We start from the raw sequence: 24,671 nt of genomic DNA, 5'->3' as shown, positions 1-24,671 counted from the left end.
TAGTTTTTGGGCATGAAGTGAGAGAACCACTGAAATTATTAAGGAGAAATTGGAGAATCAGAGTTCAGAGACAATATATCTGAACTATACATCAAATTTTAGGGAAAGATTAAACAAAGTGGGTGAGTTGGCTAGACAGCATTTGAAAGTAGCACAGCATGTGATGAAGCAGGGAGCAGACAAGAAATCAAAAATTTGTAGTTTCACTAGAAGAGATAAAGTTTTACTCCTATTGGTAAGTGAACCTTTGAAAGCAAGGTTTAGTGGGCCTTATCAAATCAAAAGGATTAGATTAGATTCCCTACAGTGTGGAAACAGGCACTTCAGCCCAACAAGTCCACACCGACCCTCTGACGAGTAACCCACCCAGACCTATTCCCCTACCCTATATTTACCCCTGACTAATACACCTTGCCTACACATCCCTGAACACTACGGGCAATATAGCATGGCCAATTAACCTAACCTGCACGTCTTTGGACTGTGGGAGGAAACCAGAGCACCCGGAGGAAACCCACGCAGACACGGGGAGAATGTGCAAACTCCACACAGACAGTCGTCTGAGGCTGGAATTGAACCCAGGCCCCTGTGAGGCAACAGTGCTAACCACTGAGCCACCATGCTGCCCAAATTTGAGGTGAATTTGGGCTGAATTAATTGATAAGAGAGAAAAGAATCTCACAGAGTGTGTCATGTGAATATTTTCAAAAGATATTTTGATAGAGAAGGAAAGCAAAAAAACGAATGTGGCACTGGTTACAACAGAGCGTGAAGAGCCAAATTCAGATGATGCTGAATTGCACATTCCTCAAATTAAATTGGACAGTGAGGAAGTTGTCAAATATTAGGAAAAAGGTAGATGAAAATTGAAATGAGTTGAAAAAGTTAATGCAATCACATGGGGAGATATATGGGAATAAGCTGGGAAATACTAATCTAATTATGCATGATGTAGACTTAAAGAAATGCTGTTCCAATTAAGCAACATTCTTACAGCTTTATAATATAAGACAATGTGATCAAAGTGAGTTCCAATGAATGGAGCTCACCTGTAATAATGGTGCCAAAACCAGATAGTACGCAACAATTATGTGTGAACTATCGTAAAGTCAATGCAGTTACAAAATCTGATGATATCCTATTCCACATTTGGAAAGCTATATTTAAATGATGGGACAATAAACTTATATTTCTAAGTTGGACTTACTCAGAGGATACTGGCAGGTATCTATCTGAAATAGGTAAGGAAATTTCAACTGTTGTGATGCCAGTTTAAAGTCATGCCATTTGTTATGAAAAATATGCCAGCCATATTTCAAAGACTAACCAATAAAATCATTTTGGGATCACCCAATTGTGTAGACTATATTGATGACCTGGTGATTTTTAGTCATACATGGAATGATCATTTGGAGCATCCAGCAGAATTGTTTGATTGACATCGCGAGGTGGGCTCAGTGATAATGCTGGCTAAAAGGTCACACGAGCCCAAGTCATGTCTTTGGGCCGGATTGTTGGACATGAACAGATGGCCCCATGGGATGTGAAATCAAAAGTATCGGGTAGTCTCCCATACCATCGACGAAGAGGGAAGTATTACAATTCCTCAGACTGAATGGTCTTTAACCAGCCGTTCATACCAAATTTTAATAGTGTGGTTGCTACACTGACTGTCTTGTTAAAGATGTGGAGAAAATTTTGGTAGAAAGAAGAATGTCAGAAGGCATTTGACAGCCTGAAATCTATGTTAACCACAGCCGCAGTGTTAGCCACACTTAATTACACAAAGCCATTCATGTAGGCTATCGATGCGAGTGATATACGTATTGCTGCTATGCTTGCAAGAAGATGATGAGAAGATAGAAAGCCCTATTGGGTAATAATCCAGAAAATTGAATAGTCATCAACAGAAATATTCCACGATTGAGAAGGAACGTGGTGTTACTATTGCAACATTTTAACATTTATATTGCCAGTAACGTTTCTGAGGCAATTGTATGTACTGATCATAACCCTTAAGATTTTTGGAAATATTTAAGGATAGAAACACCAGACTCTTTGGATGGAGGTTATTGTTGCAGCCATTCAATAAGAAAATCATACACATGGCAGGATGAGACAACATAATTGGCAATTCATTTTCACAACTTTGATAAAGAAAGATGGAGATGTTTGGCAGCGGGGTGAAAGGGACTGAAACGGATGGTACTAGTGAATGTTTGCATGCACAGTATATATACAATGTAATGTATATATATTGTGGTGCCCTAATAGCGTAAGACTAAAGATTTTTGAAAATGAAATTGTTTTTGTATATTAATGATATATCTTTTTAAAGGAGGAGGTGTGATGGTACAATGGTTTCAAGAGGAGTCCTTTGTCCTGGTTTTTTTTAAGAGACATTTTAAGACAGAGCTTTCTATTTGAATCCAATAAAGTAAACAACTTGTGAGGCCTTGGGCTTTTCTTTAAGTTGGAACAATAGAAGCAGCCTGAAAGGGTGGGGTCAAGCTCCCCCAGAGCCAGGATTTTTAGTTTTAGTTTTTTAGTAGCAGTTGCTGCTGGGGTATTGAAGCTGGATGTGGAAGTTTTTTTTTCCTTCTCTCTGTTACAGCTAAATGCTGAGGTTTCTTTTGCTGCTGCTGGAATTGCATGTGACACAATCTATTTGTCTGGTTTTGCCTTTGCCAAGAGTGTTTATGAGATGTTCATTTTTGAAACAGTTATGGTTTAGTAATTAAATAATCTATTATTCTGTTAAATTTTCAAATAGAGTTCAGTTATTCCAATTTATTCCTTATTTTGTATTTTAACTATAATGTATAAATGAAGTGTGTTTTGCTTCAAAACAAGTAGTTTGACCAATCAAATTGCATCTGGAATGCAACGTCTGACATTTGCCTTTAAAATTAAAAAAAATTGGAGTCTAGGTCACCTTAATGTGTTTTGAGGGGTTTCTGTCTAGTCCATAATAGGCACATTGCTATATCAATCTCACCCTTGTTCCATGTGCCATCGGCTTACACAGAAAACATGCAACATCTGCAAAAGGTGGGCAGCCATATCTCTCAGACTGAGATGGAGGGTAGACCTCACTGAAGTCCATGAGGACGCACCCATCAGTCACAGGGTCCCAGCACAGTGAGTCAAGGTCAGTCTTCCATATCAGTCCAGGGGATTGGCCACAATCAGGCTTCCAGTCAGGATGTTCTCAGACAGGGGGTCCGTGCCTGTGCAGTCCAGGGAATGGCTCATGGTCAGTCCTGTGGTTCCAAAGCAGCCAGACCAGGGCTATCATGGTCAGGGAGATTTATAACCAGCTGTCAGGGGTCTGGGAACTTCTCGTCTGGCCTGTCAGGTTAGATCATTTAAGGGAGTGGGCCACTGACGTGAGATTGTTCAAAAGGAAACAACTTTACACACAGATACATTGACTGCACAGGACACAGAACTGCAGACTCCCTAATCCCTCAACATGCTGATGTGTTGGCTCAGTCAATACTATATGCATTCGTGCTCCTCATTTACTGAGGTTCTGAGTGTTTTGGACGGCTTAAAACTGGGTAAATCTCTAGGGCCAGATAGAATGTATCCCAGGTTGTTGGGTGAGGTAAGGAAGGAAATAGTGGGATGCCTGCAAAAATTTTCAATTCCCCTTCAGCCACAGGAGAGGTGCCAGGGGACTGGAGGACAGTCAATGTTTCACCATTATTCAAGAAGGGAGTGAGGGATAAGCCAGGAAACTACAGGCCAATGAGTCTAACCTCGGTTGTGGGGAAACTATTGGAAGTAATCCTGAGAAACAGAATTAATCTGTTCTTGGAGAGGCAGGAATTAATCTAGAGAAGTGCTGATGGTTTGGTTAAGGGGAGGTCATGTCTGACAAACTTGACTGAGTTTTCAAAGAGGCGTGTCGATGAGGGCAATGCTTTTGATGTAATTTACTTGGACCCCAGCAAGGCTTTTGTTAAGATCCTGCATGAGAGACTGATAGTAAAGGTAAGAGCCCATGGGATCCAAGGAAATTTGACAAATTGGACCTACAATTGGCTGAGTGTCAGAAAGCAGAGGGTGATGGTTGGGGAATCAGTTTTGGGGTCCTTAGGTGTTTATAGAAATGATTTAAAATTGAATGTAGGAGAGTTGATCAGTAAGTCAGCAGACAATACAAGAAGTATTGGAGGTAAACAGTGAGGAGGAGAGCCTTAGATTATAAGAGAATATAGACAGACTGGTCAGATAGACTAATCTTTGGCAAATGGAATTCAATCTGGATAAATGTGAAGTGAAGCACTTGAACAGGATACACAAGGCAAGGGAATACATAATGAATGACAGGACCTTGGGAAGCACTGAAGATTACAGGGATCTTGCTGTGCATGTACACCAGTCCCATAAGGTATCAGGACAGATGGCTAAAGTGGCTTAAAAAGGCATATGGGATACATACTTTTATTAGTCAAGGCACAGAGTTTAAGAGCAGGGAGGTTATGATGGTACTGTATAAGACCTTGGTTAGGCCACAGCTAGAATATTGTGCGTAGTTCTGGAATCCACATTATGGGAGAGATGTGATAGCACTGGAGAAGGTGCGGAGGAGATTTACCAGGATATGGCCTGGCCTGGAGAATTTCAGTTATGAGGAGAGATTGAATAGTCTAAGCTTGTTTTCCCTAGAGCAGAGGAGGTTGAGAAAGGACAAGTCTGTGATGGATAAAATTATGAGGGGCATAGTTAAGATAGACAGAAAGAAAGCTTTCCCCTTAATAGAGGGATCAATGACCAAGGGGCGTAGACTTATGTTAAGGAGCGAAATGTTTAGAGGAGATGTGAGGAAAAATGTTGTGAAAACCAGAGGGTGATGGGAATCTGGAACTCACTGCCTGGGGTAGAAATCCTTATAGCGTTTTAGAAGTATTTAGTTGTGGACTTCTGATGCAAAGCATACAGGGCTATAGGCCAAGTTCTGGGAAATGGGATTTGAATAGTTAAACACATGTGGTCTGTAGGTCTCTACGATTTTGTGTTCCCCATTCATGCCAGCACTTTTGAACACAGGCCAGGGGAAGCATACTGATGCTGCAGGATGAGGGGCAATGATGTTAGCAAAACCAATTGCTTCGTAAACAACTTGTTCCTCTTGCTTCCAGATACTGCAGCAGGCTCTCAACACAAGTGTGTTGCATCCTGTGTACCCCTGGGCATCATGGTGGCACAGTCACCTTCAGGGTCACACAGAGAGGCCCACAAACAGATGTAGTGCAGAAACAATCACATCTATGCAAAAAAGTCTCTTTATTTCTACATTTCAGTCGACTCATTGGTTGTGCAGCTGGGGTGGAGGGAGTCTGCATCACAGTGGGAATTGACAGCCATGGAGCTTTGTTCGGTCGGCCCAGTTTGTGCCTGGCCAGTGTTGATGGCGAGTTCTACAATAGTTTGTACACCTTGTTCTATACCAGTATGTACAGCTTGTGATGGTGTGTTTAGATTAGATTAGATTACATTACAGTGTGGAAACAGGCCCTTCGGCCCAACAAGTCCACACTGACCCGCCGAAGCGCAACCCACCCATACCCCTACATTTGCCCCTTACCTAACACTACGGGCAATTTAGCATGGCCAATTCACCTGACCTGCACATCTTTGGATTGTGGGAGGAAACCGGAGCACCCGGAGGAAACCCACGCAGACACGGGGAGAACGTGCAAACTCCACACAGTCAGTCGCCTGAGGCGGGAATTGAACCCGGGTCTCTGGCGCTGCGAGGCAGCAGTGCTAACCACTGTGCCACCGTGCTGCCCATAACAACTTGTGTTTTATGTGTTCTACAACAGTTTGTACACCATAAGATGGTGTGTTCTACAGCAGGATGTATTCCTTGTGATGCATGTTCTATAACAGTAGTTTCCCCTTGTGATGGCATGTTCGATAGTAGTCTGTGCCCCTTGTGATGGTGTGTTCAATAATAGCCTGTTCCCCCTGTGATGGTATGTTCTGTACCATATGTCCCCCTTGTTGTAATGTGTTCTATAACCATATGTCTCCCTTATGATAGTGTGTTCTATCATGTGATGTTCCCCTCCCCCCCACCATGATGGTCTGTTCCATAAAAGTATGTACCTCCTGTGAAGGGGTATTCTATAGTGATATGTATCCCTGACGATTGTGTGTTCTATAACAGAATGTATGCATAGCGGTTGTTTGTTCCATAATAGTATGTATACTTTGTGAAAGTGTGTTCCATAACAGTGTGCCACCCTTGTGATAGTGTGTTTTATAACTGTATGTACACCATGTGATTGTGTGTTTTATGACAAAGTATGTCCCTTATGATGGTATCTTGCTTCACAGAATGCCCGCCTTTATAGTGTGTCTTATGTTAGTATGTACCTCTTGTGCAGGTGTGTTTTATAACAGTATGTACTGCTCATAACTGATTGCACTATGACACTATATAAGAATTGCTAAATTTCCTGCTAAACAACCGTGTGTATTCGTATAGCACCTTTTTGTTGTATTCAAATATCTTGAGATGCCTCTCAGAGGCATTTTGTTGGAAAATCTGTTGATGGTTTGAGATGATAGCTGGAGGGCAGAAGGTCAAAGTCTTGGACAACAAGGGTTTAACAAGCCTCCTGGTGGTGGTCAGTGGTGTAGAGAGGTTATGTGATTTCCCCATCAGGGCCCATGCAATTCCTGATGACGGGCTTTTGCCCAAAACGTTGATTTTCCTGCTCCTTGGATGCTGCCTGACCTGCCGTGCTTTTCCAGCACCACTCTGATCTTGACTCTGATCTCCAGCATCTGCAGTACCCACTTCTGCCTGTGCTGTTAAAGCTCAGCTGTGTACCGGGTGGGCATGTGAATGGTGGCGTCTCACCTTTGCTTCCTTCTTCACTTGGTTGGTCAGTGCCAAACCAAAGATGATCCAACATTATCAGTGTCCCATGCAGGGCATCCGTATAGCAGACCACGGGAGTGCACAGGTTGGAGTTGGCATGGTGTAGTCTCCCCCCTGGGCTGTAGCATCTTCTCAGCTTCCGTAACCATGATTGGCAATGGGCGATTTAAAGGGCGTGGGTGCCCCGGGGGTTTGAAAATCTGTGAATTAAGGAATAACTCAAGAGGTGGTGAGTGTCTCCTTCAGATCACTGTAGCACCCCCAATCCACTGCACCCCTCCCCCAGCACCCTAGGACTGCACACACAGTGGCAGTGCTTATTGGCTGCGATTGAAAGTAGCCTAGCTTCATCCTGGCAGCTGGCAACAACGTGATTACACCCCAGACTGTCTGTCTCCTCACCACCACCTCCCCCCCCCCCAATCACCCATGGCTTGTAGCAAGGCAACACTCCCCCACCCCCACCTCACAGCCCCATGGAGGTCGGGATAGGGAAGAAGTGGGTGTCCAGAGGATGCCAGTGCAGTTCCCAATGCACACCGACTTGTATTCGCACCAGCTCAATCAATCCGGCGCGATCACTCGGAAGCAAGGGCTACACGCATCCTATTGGCTTGCAGCACTCCCACCTCCCTCCCTTCCCCCACCAACCCTGACCTCCCCCCTCCCCTTGTAACTCCCAAACCTGTGTTGAATTCTAAAAAGAGGCCCAATTTGCTTCCATTCATGTCCCCTTGACGTCAGCAGCCTTTGTGTTGTTTGCAGTGGGATGCAGCATCAGCAGTGTGGGAGGAGGATTGGATGTCTCTCTCTCTCTCTGTGTTTCAATCTGCAAAGCCATCTTTCCTCTCGTGCTGAGGAGCAGAGAATTTAAAACAAAACAGGATGACCTCTTTTCAGAGTAAGTGATGGGTTTTTCCCCCCCCCCTCCTGTCATTGATTTTTCTCCCCCTGCCCCCAACACCATCCTGTTTGTTTGTATTTTTTTGTTTTGAAATTATTTTGTTGGTTTGTGCTGTGGTTTTCAATCTGAAGGACAAGAGGGAGCGTGGCTGTCAGTCAGGGGCACTTGGACCGCAAGGAGCTGACTAGCAAAATGGTGCTGAAAAACAGGCTGACTGGAAAGCCTGGCCAGAAACGGCAGCTTCAGCCACTGACAGACCCTTTGGATAGGAGAGTCTTTTGCATTTCTCTCTGCCCACACTTTGCTGTCCTCCACCCTCCCCCCCCCCCTTCCCTGCCTCCCCACACTTCCCATTACAATACAATTTAACCCCGGCTACAAATGTCAATTTGTGTGTGTATGTGTGTGAAGTAGATTAAATCGACGTTGCTGCTGATTTATCTAATCGTTGTCAGGTTACTGAGGATTGCAGAGCTGTGTGGCTGAGGTTTATAAACTAGCAGGGATTGCAGTGTGGGCCTGCCCTGTGTAGAGTGGGGGGGAGGAGAAGTGGAATCTGCACAGAGGGTGAAGAGGGTCCTCAGAGAGCCTGGAACAGACTGTGGGCACATATTGCAGATGGAGCCCGGGTTGAGGGGGATGGGAGTGGGGGAGGGTGGAACAGGAGCCGCTCTCCTCTTGGGCTGTGACTTTCCACAACGAGAGGGTTGCCTTCTGTAACGTGGCACTGGCGATTCCTGCGAGAGAAAAAAAGTGTCCTGGCTCTCTCAGAATGGAGCTTTGCCCCCTGCCTGATCATCTCCCCTTCCCCCTTCCCTTTCTGCAAAGGAAATCAACTGTGAACGACTCACCGGGGTCAGTGCTGGTGTTTGATGGTGAGTGCCTGTGTAAAGTGATAGATGCAACGTTCCAGCTGGGGCAGGGTCAGCTTCTCTCCTGCACTTTCGGAACTGGGTCTGTGTGTGTCCGTGTATGGGTGTGAATATGTGTATATGTGTCTGGGTGTGAACGTGTGTTTGTGTGTCTGGATGTATGTGTGTGTGTGTACTTGTGTGTAACTGGGTGTGAATGTGTGTTTGTGTGTCTGGATGTATGTGTGTGTGTGTGTGCGTATGGGTGGGTGTGTGTCTGTGTATATATGTATCTGGGTGTGTGTGTCTATGTGCCTGGATGTGTGTATCTATGTGTATGGGTGTGTGTGTGTCTGTGTACGTGTGTGTGCGTGCTGTGGGGGAGTTTGCAGGGAACTACCCCCAAACTTTACTCATTCTGATTTACTCTGGTGACATCCTTAGTTTTAATGAATAGGAGGCATGCGGTCCAAAGTGCTTTCAATCACGGACAATAAAGTTTCGAGAGTTCCCAAAGCCCAGGGGCAGTACTAAACCAGGATCAGTTATTTGTAAACCGTGTCTGTATGTGTATTTCTGTGGCCATACCACATCGCTCCAACAGCGAAAGTATTGGTTATTTGTCCTGCGCCCTCCCATACCCTAAAGTCTATTTGCTTTAACTAAAAGAGAGCAGCCCCAGCTGACAACCTTCACACAGCTCCATCTCCACTTGGTGTGACTTCACTGTCCTTCACACAGGAGATTCCTCGGGCAGAGCCAGCTCTCCCCACCCCCTCCCAACTGTTATCATCGCAGCGGGTCTGAGGGGGGGGAATGTGTCCTTGATCAGGATCAATAGGGACCACTGAACACCAGACTGTTGGTAACTTTACCTGTAGTTAAACATCTATTTGCATAATAAACTGAGCATAAGGGTTCACACAGATCCATCTCCCTTCAGAGTCTGTTGTCATGTGATCACTAACATCACTGCTGATGTAGACGATTTGCATATTTAGCGTTTAACCCTTCTTCATTCAAGCACAGGACATGGGCATCATTGGCTGGGCCAATATTTATTGCCTGTTCTCTAATTATCTATTGGTTGGTGGTGACCTGCCTTCTTGAAACTGCTGCAGTCCATGTGTTGGAGGTTGACCCACAATGTTCTTAGGGAGGGAATTCCAGGTTTTTGACCCATAGACAGTGAAGGAATAAAGGTACATTTCCAAATCAAAATGATGAGTGGCTTTGAGAGGAATTTCAGGTGGTGGTGTTTCCATGTAACTGCTGCTCTTGTCCTTCTAGATGAAAGTTATCACAGATTTGGAAGGTGCTGTCTGAATCTTCAGTGGATTTTTGTAATGCATCTTGCAAACAGTACACACAGCTGCTACTGAGTATTGGTGGTGAAGGGACTGGATGTTTGTGGATGTGGTGACAATCAAGTGGACTGCTTTGTCCTGGGTGGTGTCAAGTTTCTGGAGTGTTGATGGAGCTGCACTCAACCAGGCAAGTGGGGCATATTCCATCACATTCCTGACATGTGCCTTGAAGATAGGGAACAGGCTTTGGGAATCAGGAGGGGAGTTACTTGCCACAGTGTTCCTAGCCTCTGACCTGTTCTTGTAGTCACGGTGTTTATGTGGGTAGTCCAGTTCAGTTCTGGTCAATGGTTAACCCAGGATGTTGATAATAGGGGATTCTATGATGTTAAGAGGGAGTTTCTTTACTTAGAGAGTGGTAGGGGTGTGGAATGCATTGCCTGCAGCAGTAGTAGCCTCGCCAACTTTAAGGGCATTTAAATGGTCATTGGATAGGCATATGGACAAGAATGGAATAGCATAGGATAGATCGGCTTCACATTGGTTACATAGGTCAGCACAACCTCAAGGGCCGAAGGGCCTATGCTGCGTTGGAATGTTCTATGTTCTATGTAATCCCATTGAATGTCAAGGAGTGCTGACAAAATTGTCTCTATTTGGTGATGGTGTTGGCCTGGAATTTGTGTGATATAAATGTTACTTGCCATTTGCCAGCACAAGCTTGGATATTGTCCTGATTTTGCATCTGAGCATGTTTTATGACAGTATCTGAGGAGTTGCAAATGGTGTAAACACCAGCAAACATCCTCAATTCTGACCTGCTGATGGACTTGCACCTTTACACTTACAATCCATGCTAGGAGAGTCTTGCCTTGGTGACCTGGCCTCCCCTGCTGGAGTTTGGTTTCTTGGATACTGAAGGGGCTTCACTATGCTCTTGGTGGTACTGGCTCCAAGTGCTGATTCCTAATGCCCAGAAGGAATGGTGTTAGTTGGATCGTCTTTAGCTGTGAGGGGTATCAGAATCAAACCCAAATGAATCGTCACCTCACAGTCATGTGTCCTCGTGACAGTGTACACATCCCAGGGAGTGCCGGGCGGTGGGATTGCTGGTTCCAGCAACATTGAGGTAAAACCCTCCTTTGACCATGATGTTCATCCAGGTGAAATGACTCATAGCAATCCAGAATGGGACCAAGACCTGGATCCAAAGCAATGCCAGACCACCAGGACTCTGGGATCTCTGCTAGGACACGAAGGGTCAATAAAGTGACTGACCGAATGTTGTGTTCCCACCTGAAACTGCATTTCCCTCACTCTCCCTTTCCTACCCCATTCTAATTGTGATTCACTGTCTGTGTGGAATCATCATCCCACAATTGACAAAATGTTAAGAAGTGGCCATTTTGTCAAACTGCAGAAGAGTGTGTCGGAGAGAACCTGAGCAGCAGGCAATTGCAAGAAGTTGTTGAGTTTAAACAGCAAAGCCTTGAGCAGCACCTTAACATAATGCAACAACTCTGGGAAGTCAGGTCTGCAGCACCTAAATGAAAGTGTGTGTAGCTTTTTCCAATGTCTCATCCGTCAGATCAGAACATTTACTCATATGGACTGCAGCAGTTCAAGAAGGCTGCTCACCACTGCCTTCATTAAGGGGCAACTAGGGACAACCAAGAAATACTAACCTAGTCACTAATACCCACATTCCATGAAGAATTATAATAAAAGCAATAGCCACTGATAAGAAATGTGAAAACTTTGTACAAAGAGAGTATCTTTTCAGGTTTCGGGATGCCCTGAGGTGCTTTAGTGAGGTTATTTTGAAGGGTAGCCACTGCTGTAATTTATGGGGATGCGGCAGCCAATTTTGTAAAAGCAATTCTGAAATAAGATGATGAGCAGCCAATATCCTTTTAGGAATGTTAATGGAGTTAATGTGTTGGTCAGGCCACTGCAGAGAACTATCCATCCATACCCTGAGCCACTCCTCTGCCCCCTGCATGCTTCGGTTTCGACATCTTTGTGCCTTTGGCTTAGTCTTGAACTCACAATGTCCTGACTCAAAGCCCTGTTTCTTTTCCTTTTTGCTTATACAAGAGCAGGCGACACCATTACCAGGTCGCAGTAGCAGAGGCTGGCAAAGATGTGACCTGTTGTTGCCACTATGCCATCTGCTCACTTGGCCTGCCCCTGTACAGTGCAGTTTGGATCATTCATGGGAAATTTCAGGGCGTCCCAGGTGGCACACTATCCTGGGTACTGATCGGTATGTTTTTGATGTATCTCAGGTACCAACTCATAGGAATGCAGGATAAACCATTGGTGTTCAGTTCTGTATATTCTCTCAAGGTTCTGTAATAAGTTGAGATGGATGTGCACTGACAACAGAGGATCTCCCGCGGCACTACAACTGTAGAAAATGCCCATAATACTCAGCAGCTCTGACAACGTCTGTGAAGAGAGAATGAGAGATGATCATTCAGTTGATGACTGTTCATCAGAATATTGTCCAGATGGAATGGAATGGAATATAAAAGTCTACATTTTTCCCCCCACAGTTCAACCAGGCCATTGATGAGGTCATAGCTGAATCACTATATAGAGGTTTGGACTAACTTCACAGAATCACAGAATTTGTTATGGTAGAGAAGCAGGTCACTTGTCCCATTGTGCCTGCACTGGTTCTGTTACCCAGTGTCAATCTCCTGCCTTTTCCCCATATCCCTGCACACCATTTCTATCCAAATACCTATCCAGTGCCTGCTTGAGTGCCTCAATGGAACTGGTCTCCACCATATATCTAGGCACTGCATTCCAACCCTAACTACTTGCTGAATGAAAAGATTATTCCCTCACTTCATCACTTCAAATCCACGTCTCTTATTCTTGTTTCTTTTCCCTTTTAGCATAATTCTTTGATAAAGGATGTATATGTATTAGAAGCCGTTCACTTGACTGATACCTGGCTTGGGAAGGGAGCATGTCGCTGATGGCAAAGGGACCTGCACTCATTGGAGTTTAGCAGAATGAGAAGTGATCTCATTGAGACATACAAGATCTTGAAGGAATTTGTCAAGTTGGGCATTGCGAGGAGATTTCCCCTTCTAGGAGAGGCAAGGGCCAGGACATACAGTTTAAAAATATGAGCTCTCACGGTTAATATGGAAATAATTTATTTTCTGTCTCTCAGAGAGTAACAATTACATGAAAACTAGGAGAGAAAACTCAAAGTTGACAAAGATCCAGGAGACAAAATGTGGGCGGAGGTTATGAAATTTGTTGAATTCAGAGCATCACTTTGGCTGTTTCTGTGTGGTCTAATATTGTTGTTCCAAGTAATGATCCACCTCCTGAAATACATTACTTTGTATGCTTTTGAGAAACAAAGTCCAGTTGCTATGCTAGTGGAGGAAGTAAGCTGCAGACAAAACAGCTTCTCTTTGAACTTTGCTTTTGAGGAATGACACGGCATTTTGAATTTGACATAGCGGTGCACATTTTACACAGTATTCAGACATTCATGAGGACCATACAGCTCATTGGTCAAAACAGGTCAGCACAAGCCCAAGTTGAGACATTGGATAGTGAGCAACATGAGGAAAAAAGAGATGGCAAACTAACAAATGACCATCCCCAGTAGACTTACTTCCCAGTGTAATATAGAGACACATCTGTCCCCACCAGTACAGTGCTCCAAGGTTATACAGTGATAGGTCTGTCCCCCAGTGTTGTACAGTGACAGACTTGCCCCCACCACTACTGTACCCCAGTGTTATACAGTGACAGACCTGTCCCTATCAGTACTTCCCCAGCGTTACACATTGACAGACCTGTCTCCACCAGTACTGTACTCCCATGCTATTCAGTGCCAGATCTGACCACACCAGTACTGTACTTCAGTGTTGTACACTGACAGACCTGTCCCCACAAGTACTGTACCCCAATGATACTGTATCCCAGTTTTGAATCATTGTGAAAAGTATGGGAAGAATGGAAGTTGACTCTGTGATTTAAGAATGTTGGATCATAGTTAATGGCATCTTGCTGCTTTGGCTGTTACTCAGAAATGGAAACAGTGTAGTCACCTATGACCCAGAGCTGATAGGCCAGATTAATTCACTATTTGTTATAGAAATCCATCCAGTTCACTGATGTCCCGTAGGGAAGATAATGTGCCATCTTTACCTGATTTGGCATACACATGACTGCAGACCCACTATAAAATAGTTGAATCCCACCTGCCCATCAAAATGCTCCAGCAAGCTGTTGAGTTGTATCAGAAACTGCTGCAAAACCCCTGATGCTGAGTAACAACCCAACAGCTACTGTCAGCTCTAAAGCTCTTCTTACTCACATTTGTGTGGGGTGGAGAGTGTGTAGGTTGTGTGGGAATTAGGGTAATGATTGAGAGGGGAGCTTTTGAGAGAGCACGTTAATCAATCAGTCATATGCACAGAATCATACCTTATAGACAAATGCCCCAGACAACACTGTTGCCATCCCTGAATATGTCCTGTCCCAACAGCACAGGAAACCCGTAAAACCCATGGACCATGATAATGATCTGGCAATCACCCCGAGGACTGGATGCCCAGATCTACTCCCACTCCCCGCCTCCCAACAAAAAAGGAAATTGCCTAGGTATGTCCTGTACATATAAAGCAGGATACATCCAACCCAGTCAATTATTGCCTCATTAGTCCATTCTCGATCATCAGTAAAGTGTTGGGAGGTGTCATCAACAGTACTATCAAGCAGCACCTATCCAGCAATAATCTGCTCACGGATAGCCAGTTTGGGTTCTACCAGGGCCACTCAACTCCTGACCTCAATACAGCCTTGGACAAAAGAGCTGAGGCTAGGAATACTGCAGTGAATAACTCACCTCCTGTCTCCCCAAAGACGGTCCATCATCTACAAGGCACAAGTCAGGAGTGCAATGGAACACTGCCAGCTTGACTGGATAGGTGCAGCTCCAACAACACTCAAGAAGCTTCACACCATCCCAGGGGCAAAGCATCCCAGGGGCAAAGTAGAACACAGAGCAATAAGAACAGGAACAGGTCCTTTGGTCCATGATGTTGTGCTGAACATGACACCAAATTAAACTAATCCCTTGGCCCAGATATCTCCATTCCTTGCATATTCATGTGCTTATCTAAACATCTCTTAAATGCCCTGATTGTATCTGCCTCCACTACCATCCCTGGCAGTGCATTCCAGGCTCCAACCACTCACTCTGTGTAAAATAACTTGACCCTCACATCTCCTTCAAACTTCCCCCTTTCACCTTAAATGCATGCCTCCTAGCCCTAGACATTTCAACTCTGGGAAAAAGATTCTGACTGTCAATCCTATCTATGCATCTCATAATTTTATAGACTTCCAAGTCTCCCCTCAGCCTCTGCCACTCCAGAGAAAATAACCTGGGTTTTTCTAGCCTCTCCTTACAGCTCACACACTTTAATCGAGGCAGAATCGTGGCAAACCTCTTCTCCACCCTCTCCAAAGCCTTCACATCCTTCGTGTAATGTGGTGACCAGAATCGAATGCAATATTCTAGGTGTGGCCTAACCAGAGTCTTATAAAGCTGCAACATAACATCCTGACTCTTGTACTCAATTCCAACCAATATAGGCAAGCATGCTATCCACCTTCTTTATCACCTATCTACTTTCAGGGAGCTATGAACTTGAACCCCAAGATCCCTCTGTACATCAGTGCTGTTCAGGGTCCTGCCATTAACTCTATACTTTTCCTTAACTCTCGATCCCCCAAAGTGCAGCGCTTCACACTTAGCTGGAGTAAACTCCATCTGCCATTTCTCCACTCATATCTGCAACTGATCTATACCCCACTGTATCCTTTGACAACCTTCTACACTATCCATAACTCCACTGATCTTTGTATTGTCTGCAAACCCACCCATTTAGATTTTCATCCAAGTCATTAATAAATATCTCACACAGCAGAGGCCCCAGTACAGATCCCTGCGGAACATCACTCGTCACAGACCTCCCGCCTGAAAAACACCCTTCCACCACTGACCTCAGTCTTCTATGGGCAAGCTAATTCTGAATCCACATGGCCAAGTCACTGAGGATGCCCATGCATCCTAATCTTCTGGCTGAGCCTACCATAACACACCCAAAAATATCCAGTCCCTTCATCATCAACACTCTGGTCACAGCAGTGTGAACTCTGTAGAACTTCACCAAAGATCCTGAGACAGCACTTTCCAAAAGCACGACAGCTTGTATTGAGAAGGGCAAAGGCAGCAGATAGATGGGAGCAGTACCACCTGTAAGTTCACCTCCATCTACTCACCATTCTGACTTCACTGTTCCTTCATTGTCACCAGGTCAAATTTCTGGACTCCCTTTTCTAAGGTCATTACAGGTTGACCTAAAGCAGATGGACTGGGGCTCACCATCACCTTCTCAAGGGCAGCTAGGGAATGGCATTGAATGCTGGCCAGCCAGTGTGGCTCATGTCCCACCAGTGAATTAAAAAAAATGAAGATTTACCACGGGATTGGGGTCATGTGGGCTTGGAAACTTGCCCCCGCCCCCCCAGCAGTCAATTACTTTCGTGACTGGATGGGGTGTGGGGGCGGGAACGGAAAAAAAACAAAGGTTGAGTTACTGTTTAATAATTGATAGAGAGCACTCAGTGACTGGGCTGTGGTTTCTTTGGCCTAATTGAAGCATTTAGCCTTGTGAGGTGATCACATTGTTTACCCGTCTGCGTGGAGAACACCCCAGTTCAGATTTGGATGGGAGGGGTATGGAAGTTGAAGGAGAGATTAAAGACAGTGTTGGCAGAGAGCGAATACAACCAAATGGCTTGGAAGGTCAGTAAAAGCAGGGACACGGATTTGAGGTAAATGATAGAAGAGCTGAGATGCGGGAAATATTTTTACGCAGTGAGTTATTTTGAGCCTGAAAGGGCAGTAGAAGCAGATTGGATGGTAATTATCAAAGCGGATTTGGAAACATACTTGCAGGGAAACATTAGCAGAGCTACACAAAATAAAAGAGTGGGGGTGCGGGACTAATGGACATCTCTTTCCAAAACAGGCCAGGCACTCCTGCTAATTGACCGCCTCCTGTGTTTCATTGTACCACAGATAAACGTTCGGTTGTTTCTCTGAGGCCGAGGGGGGGGGTTGTGGAACGAGAAGGCAGCAAAAGGGGAGCTGGAGCTAGAGTTCATACAGTCTCCAGCTGCCAGTGCTGAGAAGGAAGGGAGTCGTAAAAATATTTCCCGCCTCTCAGTTCTTCTGCCATGTACCTCAGACCTCTGTCGCCTGGCTTTACTGACCTGGCAGGCCACGAGTTGTTTGTGTTCTGCAAACAGTGTTTTTAAGGAGAGAGGGAGTGAGGCGGAGGGAGGTGGCTGGAGGATAGCAGCACCAGATGTTGCTGTTTAAGTGACCGCTTTGCAGCTTGTCCGCACGTGAGAAAGAGAAACAAAAAGATAACATCCCTATTTCCCAGGCCTGCGGGACCTCCCAAACTAATCTAAAGCCGATGTCGTCCTTTTTGCAATGAAGCCAACTGTCGTCATGTCGGAAACAAAGCTGGTGACATCAGTTCCCCAAAAAAAACCCTGGCAGTGTGGTCGTCTGCAGTGAGTGTCGTTTTCTTTTTCATTATTATCTATGAACGGGATGTCGCTGATTAGGCCAGTGTTTATTACCCATCCCTAATCATCCAGAGGATAGTTAAGAGTTGCTGTGGTTGAATAAAGATGTGTGCACCTTGTGTCTCTCACACACACACAATATGGGTGCTGGGGAAAATATAAGCAATTAGGTGGTAGTGTGGGGGTTAAAAACAAATAAACAGGAGTGTGAGAGGTTCTGTTCACTCTGCGAGCTGGCACTTTAAAGAAAAGAAAAAATGTTTTTTAAAAAAAGAGTTGCCTTGGAGCAACAGGTAGACCCGACCAGGGAAATGACAGCAGATTTCCTTCCCTTAAGGGTATGAGTAAGTGCGATGGACTTTTATTATTTTTTTCAGCGCCCATGTTGTGTGTGTGTGTGTGTGTGTGTGTGCGCGCAGGTGAAGGACATAGTGAAGAACAACGACCACCACCAGGAAGAATAGAATAGAACAGAAACACCCGGGTGGCCAGTGACTAGCAGTGCCCTTCACATCAAAGGGCAATGCTGCGTGATCAAGAAAGTGAAGGGGGGGGGGGGGAGAAAGCAGGGATTAAATCAAAATGGGAGGGGGAAATAAAACATTCCACTCTCCACGGTGCCTACCTCTCCCTGAAAACCTTGAGGGTGTTGCTGGATACTGCGTGCTCCTTCTCCAGGGACATCCGGGCACGGACATAACTACAGAAGAGGGGCAGGCAACAAGCTTGAATGACCCCCTCCATGGCCTGCTGCTTGGACCTGTTTATGACCATCCTGGTCAGGCCCAGGAGCAGACCCACGAGGAGGACATCTGACCTACCAAGTGCCCAAAGATCAGGAGGGTGGGGCTGAAATGCAACCAAAAACATTAATGAAGGTCTTTAAGGAGACCAAAACAGGAGTGCAGACACCCACAACCCCATATATACATGGTGCATGGACTCCACAGCGCCACAGAACAGATAGTTGGACTGGGGGTCCGTGAACCACCACAATCTGCGGTTGCAGGGGACCGCTGCATGCAGCACCTTCCACCCCACATCCCCGAGAGAAAGGGGGAGGACTCCCATGTAGAGAGCCCTCCATTGGGGGTCCCCACTGCCCAGTGGCAAAAGGGCATGCCAAGGCGTGTCTGGTCAGTGGATAAAGGAGACAAGGTGGATGGTGTACAGCACCGGCTTATATAGGGCCTGCCGCTTTACGTCCCTGAAGGGGACAAAAGTAAAATTCCGGAGGTGGCTCAGGTTTTGAGACACAGGCTCCCGCAGGAGGTACAGGACTTTGGGGCCAATGTGAAGTTCCGTCCAAGCAGGGGCACATGGAGACAGGATTCCACCAATGCGGTGAACTTTTAAGACTGTAGCCACATGGTCATCATTCGACCGGATCTAATTCAAATTTTCATTGAATTAAAATGTAACCATCTGCCACAGTTTAATTCAAATCAGCGTCCCTAGGGCATTAAGATGGTGTTCTGAATTACGAGCAGCACTTCTTCAGTATATAACTGTTCCACTATACAGCACTTACTTAGTTCTGAGTGCAACACTCCCTCAGACCTGACCCTGTGATAGTGCAACACTCCCTCAGAGCTGAAAAATATGTTGCTGGAAAAGCGCAGCAGGTCAGGCAGCATCAAAGGAGCAGGAGAATCGACGCTTCGGGCATAAGCCCTTCATCAGGAATGCTTATGCCTGAAACGTCGATTCTCCTGCTCCTTTGATGTTGCCTGACCTGCTGCGCTTTTCCAGCAACACATTTTTCAGCTCTGATCTCCAGCATCTGCAGTCCTCACTTTCTCCCAACACTCCCTCAGTCCTGGCCCTGTGATAGTGCTGCACTCCCTCAGTCCTGACCCTGTGACAGTGCTGCACTCCCTCAGTCCTGACCCTGTGACAGTGCTGCACTCCCTCAGTCCTGACCCTGTGACAGTGCTGCACTCCCTCAGTCCTGACCCTGCGACAGTGCTGCACTCCCTCAGTCCTGACCCTGCGACAGTGCGGCACTCCCTCAGTCCTGACCCTGCGACAGTGCGGCACTCCCTCTGTCCTGACCCTGCGACAGTGCTGCACTCCCTCTGTCCTGACCCTGCGACTGTGCTGCACTCCCTCTGTCCTGACCCTGCGACTGTGCAGCACTCCCTCTGTCCTGACCCTGCGACTGTGCAGCACTCCCTCTGTCCTGACCCTGCGACAGTGCAGCACTCCCTCTGTCCTGACGTTCTGACAATGTAGTGCTCTGTCAGTACTGAACCTCCAACAGTGCAGCACTCCCTCAGTACAGCCCCTCTGAACAGCAGTGCTTCCTTAGAATTGACTCTCCGATAGTGCAGCACTCCCTCAATGCTGACTGTCCTACTGTGTGGCATTTTCTCAGTAAATGACCCTCCAACCTCCTCGGTACCTACCCTATGACAATGCAACAATATCCCAGTACTGAGTATTCGACAGTGCAACACTCCCTCAGGACTGACCTTCTGACAATGCTGTGCTTTCTCAGTACTGACCCTCCAACAGTGCAGTACTCCCTCAATACCAACCCTTTGACAGTGCAGCACTCCCTCAGGACTTACCTTCTGACAATGCTGTGCTTTTTCAGTACTAACCTTCATTATTGAAGCACTCCCTCAGTATTGACAATCCAACAGTGCAGCACTACCTCCCTACTGACCCTCTGACAGAGAGTTGGAGAGTGAAAGAGGGAATGCGAGAATTGGTTTTGGGGAGAGAACTGTATTTTGTGTGCAGGGGAGTGTGAGAATCAGGGTGGGAGAGTGCAGCTCAGTGATAATTATTTCACCTCACCATATCAGCCCAGACTCTCTAGGTTGGTGTGCTGCCCCCGGGGTGGGAAAGCCTGCATTAGACATTGACTGAGGATCAGAATGTGCTGCCTGTCTAACATTACATATTCCTTTCTCTCCAGTCTTTGCAGTACCCCACAGTCACTACACCGTAAAACTAATTAATTGGCACAAATGTCACTGGAGATATCTGATGGTGGTGGAAGTTGCTATCTAAATGCAAACCTTTTATTATGTGACATCAGCTCAGGTCCTCTTCTTCCCCAGGTGGCTTAGGAAATTCGGCATGTCCATAAGGACCCTCACCAACTTTTACAGATGCATCCCCAGAAAGCATTCTATCTGGGTGCACAACTGCTTGTTATGGCAATTGACACCAAAATTGGAGGTGTAGTGGACAGCGAAGAAGGTTACCTCAGATTACAACTGGATCTTGATCAGATGTGCCAAAGGGCCAAGGAGTGGCAGATGGAGTTTAATTTAGATAAATGTGAGGTGCAACAATTTGGAAAGCCAAATCAACACAAGACTTGTACACTTATTTGGAAGGTCCTGGGGAGTGTTGCTGAACAAAGAGACCTTGGAGTGCAGTTTCATAGCTCCTTGAAAGTGGAGTCGCAGGTAGATAGGATAATGAAGAAGGCGTTTGGTATGCTTGGTTAAAAATCACACAACACCAGGTTATAGTCCAACAGGTTTAATTGGAAGCACACTAGCTTTCGGAGCGACGCTCCTTCATCAGGTGGTAGTGGAGGGCTCAATCCTAACACACAGAATTTATAGCAAAAATTTAGTGTGATGTAACTGAAATTATACAGTGAAAGATTGATTGTCTGTTAAGCCTTTCATCTGTTAGAATACCATGATAGTTTCACTTCTTTCATGTGTAAATCACAAAACCTTTTTTTAAAAAGTTGCATTCTTGGGTTAGCTGTTAACAATGTTGATAGCTAGACAATATGTTGAAGGTGTTAGCCCCCTGTGGCCTCTGTCTATGCCATGATGTTTAGATTGATTTGGTATGCTTGCCTTTATTGGTCAGTGCATTGAGTCCAGGAGTTGAGAGATCATGTTACAGCTGTACAAGATATTGGTTAGGCCACTATTGGAATACTGCGTGCAATTCTGGTCTCCCTGCTATAGGGAGGATATTGTGAAACTTGAAAAGGTTCGGAAAAGATTTACAAGGATGTTGCCAGGGTTGGAGGATTTGAGTTATAGAGAGAGGCTGAATAGTCTGGGGCTGTTTTCCCTGGAGCGTCAGGGTGGCTGAGGGGTGACCTTATAGAGGTTTATAAAATCGTGAAGGGTGTAAATAGGGTAAATAGACAAGGTCTTTTACCCAGGTGGGGGAGTCCAAAACTAGAGGGCACAGGTTTAGGGTGAGAAGGGAAAGATTTAAAAGGAATGTAAGGGGCAACTTTTTCACGCAGAGAGTGGTATGTGAATGGAATGAGCTGCCAGAGGAAGTGGTGGAGGCTGGTACAATTGCAACATTTAAAAGGCATCTGGACGGGTATATGAATAGGAAGGGTTTGGAGGAATATGGGCTGGGTGTTGGCAGGTGGGACTAGATTAGGTTGGGATATCTGGTCGGCATGGACGGGTTGGACCAAATGGTCTGTTTCCATGCTGTACAGCTGTATGACTATGACTCTATTTGAAGAAATACAATTTCATGGGGAGCCACTTGCATCCGTTTAGGATATTTTGCAAGAATTCCAAGAAATGGGACAAGTAACATTGAAATTGAGTGAGACGAGAATGCCTATTGGTTGGCAAGTGGTCTCAAATGCAGTACACGTGTTAGTTTTCTCCATGAATTTGCATCTTTGCAAATTGTCCTGTTAAGTTCAAGATTAAAAGCTTTGACCAAATGTGTCTTTCTTCAGCAATATTGACACCCCAGAACCCAGACCGTCAGCAGATGATGGCAGGTCGACCAGTGAGGGAGTGGTTATAATGGGAGATACACTGACAGTCAAAATTGAGGGGGAAAGGCATCCTAGAAGATTGTAGGACAGAAGGAGGTAACAGGCACACGGAGGTGGAATTGGGAAGACTGGGAACCGCTTTAAGTCAGAAAGCACGCGAGTAATGGATGAATGAGAGCTGGCGCAAGTTGTGATATGGGCAACCATTTGAATTGAGTTAATGCAGAGTGCTAGATGAGAGGCAGCTAGCAAAACTTCAGAATTATCGTGAAGTAGCAAAAGCATGGATGACAATTGCAATGGCAGATCAGCTGAGGTCAGGAGTTGGACACAGATATTTTTGGAGGAGGGTACACATGTGTTTGCTTCTGTAGTGCAGTGGTTATCTCATTTGCCTTACACGCGAAAGGTCCCCAGTTCAAAACCGGGCCGAAACAGACTTGTCCCTAATGGCAGCCTTAGGGGTGGCACGGTGGCTCAGTGATTAGCACTGCTGCCTCACAGCACACGGGACCCGGTTTTGATTCCTGCCTCGGGCAACTGTCTGTGTGGAGTTTGCACATTCTCCCAGTGTCTGCATGGGTTTCCTCTGGGTGCTCCGGTTTCCTCCCACAGTCCAAAAATGTGCACGTTAGGTGAATTGGCCATCCTAAATTGCCCATAGTGTTAGGCGAAGGGGTAAATGTAGGGGAATGGGTCTGGGTGGGTTGCACTTCGGCGGGTCGGTGTGGACTTGTTGGGCCGAAGGGCCTGTTTCCACACTGTAAGTAATCTAATCTAATCTAGTCCAAAAGATTGCAGGCCAGGTGAATTGGCCATGTTAAATTGCCCCTAGTGTTGGTGCATTAGTTAGAGGGAAATAGGTCTGGGTGGGTTACTCTTCAGCGGGTTGGTGTGGACTTGATGGGCTGAAGGGCCTGTTTTCACACTGGAGGGAATCTAATCATGTGGGGTTCAGAATCTCATTCCAAATAATCTTACCCAGCCTCAGGAAATGGCTTTAAAGGGAGTTGGAGCTGATAACAAGGGGACAGTTTTAGTGACAGAAATCAGAGACGATGGCTTTGGTCTTTCTGTAATTTGAAGACTTTTCAGGTTACCTGGGACTGGATGTTCATCAGGCAGCCTCAGAGAAGAGGAAGTGTTTGGGGTTTAGAGAGAGGGAGGTCGGCGTGAGATTAAGCCGGCTGTGATCAACCTTGCGAATAACATCACTGAGGGAAGATGGGAGAGGATCAAAGGTCCCAGCGGAACTGTGACGGTGAGCCACCATCATGGGCTTTGTGAGGTAGTGCCGTACTTACTCTTTATCGTCCGGCATCCTGGATTGCAGCTCCACTTCTTACTGTTCTCCCACACCCCCGACCCTCCACACCATTTCCAAAGCATCCCAAAAGGATTTCGCTGGGCGTTTGTCAACCTGGGTAGCACCCGATGAAGATAAGCCATCGGAGAGAATTCTTTCAAGGAGTGTGACAGTAAAGCATGGCAGGGGCAGGTACTGCAGATGCTGGAGATTAGAGTCAGGATTAGAGTGGTGCTGGGAAAGCACAGCAGGTCAGGCAGCATCCGAGGAGCAGGAAAATCGGCATTTCAGGCAAAAGCCCTTCATCAGCTCATTGCTGATGAAGGGCTTTTGCCTGAAACCTCGATTTTCCTGCTCCTCGGACACTGCCTGACCTGCTGTGCTTTCCCAGCACCACTCTAATCTTGACAGTAAAGCATGCTTGAGTGTGCAGCTCCCGAGCCAGTCAGTTCAATTCCCAGTTCAGACTCTGGAGCCAAAAATCTGCTGTGCCGCTCTCAAAATGAGAGAGGGAGGGAGAGAGCGTGTAACGGTTCCAAAGGGAAGTGAAACTGTGCAATTAACTCCCAGCTAATGCTTATTTTCCTCAATTGACATCACACAAATAGATTATCTAGTCATTATCATATTCCTTACTGGCTACAAGCTGACTCCAATGTTTCCTACATGACATTACAATTAGGGATAGGCCTATCCCATCCTTCAGCTGCTTCATCATTGGCCTGCCCTCATCATAAGGTCAGACATGGAAATGTTCGCTGATGTTTGCACAATGTACAGTACCATTCATGATACCTCAGGTACTGAAGCAGACAATGTTCAAAAGCAACAAGACCTGGGCAATATTCAGATGTGGGCTGGCAAGTGGCAGGTAATATTTGTGCCATACAGTTGCCAGCCAATGACCATCTCCAACACGAGAGAATCTAAACACCATCCAGTGACATTCAATGGTGTTACCATCACTGAATCCCCCACTATCAACATCCTGACCATTACCATTGACCAGAAACT

The 24,671-nt window shown here is 45.9% G+C and overlaps 1 protein-coding gene across 6 annotated transcripts in view; it reads left to right on the top strand.

Annotated features, from left to right (window-relative positions):
• si:ch211-45c16.2 (mitogen-activated protein kinase kinase kinase 13) overlaps positions 1-24,671 on the top strand; it is a 133,843-nt gene that overhangs the window by 9,397 nt on the left and 99,775 nt on the right. Inside the window, exons 1-2 of one of the 6 annotated variants that reach the window (XM_043693385.1) lie at positions 7,405-7,805; positions 17,466-17,598. The exons of 2 other annotated variants lie outside the window; for them this stretch is intronic. The gene's annotated coding sequence lies outside the window, so the exon portion shown is untranslated. Of the gene's footprint in view, positions 1-7,404; positions 7,806-16,505; positions 17,599-24,671 lie in introns of those variants that run through there. 3 more of the 6 variants (XM_043693386.1, XM_043693387.1, XM_043693383.1) reach the window with 3 other exon arrangements.

This window comes from Chiloscyllium plagiosum, chromosome 7 (assembly GCF_004010195.1).
Source record: "Chiloscyllium plagiosum isolate BGI_BamShark_2017 chromosome 7, ASM401019v2, whole genome shotgun sequence".
NCBI classification, from domain to species: Eukaryota; Metazoa; Chordata; class Chondrichthyes; order Orectolobiformes; family Hemiscylliidae; genus Chiloscyllium; species Chiloscyllium plagiosum.
The sequence above is the reverse complement of the archived record's forward strand: the minus strand, read 5'-3'. Positions and strand labels throughout refer to the sequence as shown.